Raw genomic sequence first — 5164 nt, 5'->3', positions numbered from 1 at the left:
AGCCTAGAGAATGTCAACCAACTCTGGGTGTTTACAGCTTTTAAACATAGAAATCAAACCCTAGTGTGTGTGATTTAAGCTGTCCAATCCTTTCATGGCCTCACGAGTAAAGAGAGTAAATGCTACACTCTGGCTACGCTAGTATTTAAATATATAACCTCAACTAAGTAGAACGAATAAACACATGTAAAGAAAAGCATACTAATAGACTGGATTTACAAATAATGGGGATGTAGCTCACATGGTAGAGCGCTTGCTTTGCATGCGAGAGGTACGGAGTTCGATACCCTGCATCTCCATTTTTTATTTTTTCCCCTTTCGTTTCGTATTAACATACATGTGGGGAATTCAGCTCCCGGATTCCTTTTCACTTGCAGCGCCAGTGGTCTAGTGGTAGAATAGTACCCTGCCACGGTACAGACCCGGGTTCGATTCCCGGCTGTTGCATTAGCAATTTTTGTGTTTAGCAGATAGTACTGTTTTAATCTAATTAGAGCAACATTCAGTAGCAGATAAAACAACAATGTAAGCAAGCTTAACGCACTCCGGCTAAGAATAATTTACTTTTAGAGTTTTTATCAAGTGCAGTTAAGACCTACATGGGCGATAGACCCGTGTTTGAATCTATATATTCAACGATTGAAATCTTCAGAGTGAAAGAGAATTAAAATCCGTGTAATTGGAAGAAAAAATTATTGACAGGCAGTCCGTCCGTTAACATTAAAACTCTTCTCCCCATGTAGTAAAATAAAGTTCCAAATGACAGGTCTGCGACAAGACGCTAAATTAGTATACTTAGAAGCGGAGCACACACAACATAGTGAAGCAAGGAACGGCCATATTACAGCAACAGCGAGCGCTCTATCGTTTGAGCTACATCCCCAGGTGCAATGGCTTATTTGCAAACTAAAATAATTTTTCCAAGTTAACTAACAATGTTTACGTACGACGATATGAATTCAACGACAGAAAGTAGCGTATGATAAATTAATCCTTGAAAGTCGTGTCGCGTAGCCTTTATAGCTCAGTGGTAGAGCGTCAGTCTTGTAAACTGAAGGTCCGCAGTTCGATCCTGCGTGAAGGCATTTTAGAGTTTTATTGTCTTGTCTCTTGTCTCTCGTATCTTGTCTCTGATCAGTTGAAACCCTTTTGCTTCAGTAAATTGCAATTAGCTCTCTCCTCACCAGGCGAGCCATGCAGTGGATGGACGGACTGGTGTTCGCGTAATTGGAGGTTTGGATCGTGTTTTGGTTGGAGCAGGAGTTGCACAAGTTATCATTCGTTCGCATTTTAATGTCAACATGTAGCCTGCCTCGTCGGATGGAGAACCGTGTCTCGTGTGTCTACTCCCGAGGCGATGGAAGGAAGGACGGACGGACACGGGTGGCTTTAATCCCACATTTATTACATGTAAATGATACTAGCATGACATATATTGTTTTGTACACATCTGTTAGTGTCTTTTCGGAGACATCCGATAAGATTGGAACGATACAGAGAAGATTAGCATGGCCCCTGCGCAAGGATGACACGCATAAATCGAGAAATGGTCCAATTTCTTTTTATTTATATTCCTCCTCCTCAGCTTATTCTATTTTTTTTAGTTTTTAATAGATTTATATCATTAGTTGTGCATAAATGTTTCATAAGACTGCAGAAAAAGTCAATTATGGACTAAAAAGTGAGTAGTCATTTATTAATGGGAGACTAGTTATCATTTTCTAGTTTCTTTAAAGTTACATATTAGGGGGTGGGTACACAAGGAGTGCACACTTATTGGAACATGGGCAGTAAGGTGCTCTTCCCCTTGTCATTTTTTTCAGTTTTGAGAAAAGAAAAAGTTTTTGAGTACTAATATTATTAGTACTTGTGGGTAGTCTTTGAGGTTTAATATTGCAAAAGAGTAGACTAGGTTGGTGATTTAGACAACATGTCCATGAATATTTTTGTGATTTTTAATGTTTGGAGAGGCTAATAGTTGGTTGAGTAAAAAATAAATTAGTGTTTATCTATCTATGAACTATGCCCCTCACCCTGCTGCCCCACACACACTAGAATTCCCCCCTACCTTGCCTTTCACCCGGATAGCCGGATGACCCCCCACCCTACTTCCCCACACACGTTCGGGTGGGTAGGGGGAGATAGAAGTTGCTCCTAAGTTCCCAACCCTGATCCTATTGAAGATTTGCCTATCCATGCTACTCGGGTTAGAGCGTAAGCTGTCACGATGCTTTCGACTACTGGACTCTCACCATCTAGGAAGCGGTTGTGTTTAGGTATTGGATTTGATTTTAGTGTTATGAGTATTATTTGTGATAGTCAAAGTCTTATTTTCATATAGGACTTACTTGCATTATTCTAATATTAGGATTACAGATACATAATATCGCTTTATTCATGACATTATTGAGAGTAATAACATCATGGTTCAAAAGGTGGATTTCAAATTCCCTTACAAAACTAGTGAGCGTAGATAAGAATTGTTGGTTTACGGAGCCTATGGGTCATGTTTCATCTACACTTGGTTCTATTTGAATTTATTTTTATCTTATTATAATGTATAATATATCAAGTGGGGGAATGCTAAGAATCAATCTAATAATAGCCAAGTGCAATCCTATGCATGTTTATCCAACTTTCTTGCAACTGGTGTTTGGATGCCCATGGGAGAGATGAGAAATCAAATTAATTAATTATTTTTAGCTAGCATGTAGGATATAGAACATTTTTATATGTATATATTAACAAGGGAGGTTATAATTGGCGAGAGTTATGCAGTCATCATCATCAATTAAATTGATCATCTCTCACATATAACACTTAAGAGATACATTAGGGGAAAGGGAGTATTCTTTAATGGTAAGTGGGATCGATATTAGTTAGTGGCTTTATGGGGGAGTGGGAATGTTTTCTTATAACTTGGATTTTTCAACAAATATGTTGTATTGATAGATATCTACCTTGAGTTCCAACATAATTACGCATGGAGGAATGGGTTTTGTCTTGTTCATCATGGTTTTAGTGGCCACTTTTTTGGTAGTGTACCTTCCTACAGAGGCATGTCATCATCCTTGTGCATGCTACACAAGGATGATGACAGGCATAGGAAATATTGGACGTATAGATTTTTCACATTCGTTGGTCCTCGATGATACCAAGGAATATTCTATCATCGTCAATGAAATAATTTGTTTCTTTTGTATTTTTCCATCTGTCATTGTACGATGTCCTCAATCGCTTGCACGAAGAGAATATTCAATGAGTATTTCAAGGACAAAAAATATTTTGTTTGTAGATTTGAATATTCCATTGCCCATGTCTACTAACATCAACACCTTCTCCCCCAAACTTGGCCCCTTCATTGTTCCCCTATTTCACTTTTTGCCTTTTCTTCAAGAGGATCATTCTCGGGCATACAAATGCATTTTTTACTATTTTCTTTTCATTTTGTTTAACTTTTTTGCCCTCTATCTAGTGCTGTGATTATTTTTTTAGAATACAATATGGACTTTTTTTTTCCAAATTTATGTTTCTCAAAGGACACCCTACATAATTCACATTATTGGAACTTCAGAAGGCTCGTTTGGGCTCATACTTACTCCTTTTCATTATGTTTTATTAACTTTCATGATTTTTTGAGCTCTACTTAGTGGTGGTGTTATTGTTTTATGGCTATATTCTAGAATTTGAAATTTTGAATATGCCTCTTTTGAGGACTTGTACATCAATTCCAACCTGTAGTGCACTAAAATAAACTAACATATCATTGAATATTTTCAAGGGGGTTCATGTTTTTGATAACGAGAGTTTCTGATTTAGGAGCATTTGGGAGGGGACATTTGTCATCCTGCATCAATTTTCTAGCAATGGAAGTATAAGAAATTTTTTTCCAAAATGTGAGTGAATAAAAAATAAATCAAAATTTAAATGCCTCTTGTAAGACGGAGTTAAAATGAAAAAAAGATGAGTGGATGAAAGGATATCAAAAAAAAAATATTAAATAGAGAAAAAAGCATGGGTAGATGTATAGGTATTCATGAATAATTATTGGCCACAACATTAAAACAAAAGAAATGTGTGGCAATGATCTGACAATGAAAGGGAATGCACAAGGAGTCAAAAGGGCATTATTGCAATTTAAGAATTATAAAAAGTTAAACGGGATAAGAAATAAAAAGGCACTGAAGATATAATTTACAAACTGAAGTAAATAAAACATTATTGCAAAGAAAGAATTGAAAAGTTCAAGCCTATCCGTGCACAAGAATCAAGAAGTTTTGCTTCAATAGTCAAAATAATCTGGGTTAAAAAGTGACCATGTGCACTAGAGGAGAGAGGGAGTCTCTCTTTTGGAATGCAAATTGGAAATCTGAAGTGAAAATAAAAGAAAGAGGATTGCAACAAGGGGGATGCATAGTAGAGAAACATAATGTGTGTGGAGCTAAGAGTTCAGAATGAACATTGTGGTGTATGGGTGAATTTTCATTGTGTAGGAACAAATTAATAATATAGGTGTTGATATTGGTATGATTTGGATATTCATTTTTTTAAAAAGAGTTACAAGTCTTTGTGCTTCAATTTATTTTAAATTATCACTCTTCTTTGTGAGTTTGGTGACCAATTTATATGATATTCATTTTTTTTATTTATGTTGAAATATTTCATCTAAATCTATAGTATTTCATTGATTATGCAACTTGTGTGTTGAGAAGTTGTTTCAAATCTTTTTTTTTCATTTTTTAAGGAACATCAATATGCATTTATTTCATGGCTATGATTAAATGTTAAGTGCATCTTTTGCTTCTTGCTTAAAAGAATACACCATCTATTATTATTGAAAATATAAAAAATGATCTAAAAAGAAAGTTGTACCTTTAAAAATCAAAGGGAGGTCAATCAATAATTTACCCAACTATTGTTAACTATTTGTCTTTATTATTTAGGCAAAATAGAGAGAATTTATTTACTTTAGAAAGGAAAATTTAATAACCAATAGATTTTTAATGACTCTACTTGGGAATAAGAATAAATTAAACAATTTCCTTTTTTATGAAAAAATCATGGTCTTGCCACACCATAATGTATTTATTATAGAGAAACCAAATCTTGATTAGACTGATTATGAACAAGTAGACACTGTTTCACAATTGAATTATCTATCCTA

General features: G+C 35.2%; 3 non-coding genes across 3 annotated transcripts; all 3 read left to right on the top strand.

Moving 5' to 3' along the window:
• The first annotated feature begins 376 nt into the window (after positions 1-376).
• Positions 377-447, top strand: TRNAG-GCC (transfer RNA glycine (anticodon GCC)). Its single transcript has one exon. It is a non-coding gene; the product is annotated as a tRNA-Gly (tRNA).
• A 566-nt stretch (positions 448-1013) lies between these two features.
• Positions 1014-1085, top strand: TRNAT-UGU (transfer RNA threonine (anticodon UGU)). The gene has a single exon. It is a non-coding gene; the product is annotated as a tRNA-Thr (tRNA).
• A 373-nt stretch (positions 1086-1458) lies between these two features.
• Positions 1459-1561, top strand: LOC131027042 (U6 spliceosomal RNA). The gene has a single exon (XR_009102435.2). It is a non-coding gene; the product is annotated as a U6 spliceosomal RNA (small nuclear RNA).
• The last annotated feature ends 3603 nt before the right edge of the window (positions 1562-5164 follow it).

Source organism: Cryptomeria japonica, chromosome 10, assembly GCF_030272615.1.
Source record: "Cryptomeria japonica chromosome 10, Sugi_1.0, whole genome shotgun sequence".
Taxonomy (NCBI): domain Eukaryota; kingdom Viridiplantae; phylum Streptophyta; class Pinopsida; order Cupressales; family Cupressaceae; genus Cryptomeria; species Cryptomeria japonica.
Note: the sequence above shows the minus strand (reverse complement) of the source record. Positions and strands in the feature narration are given on the sequence as shown.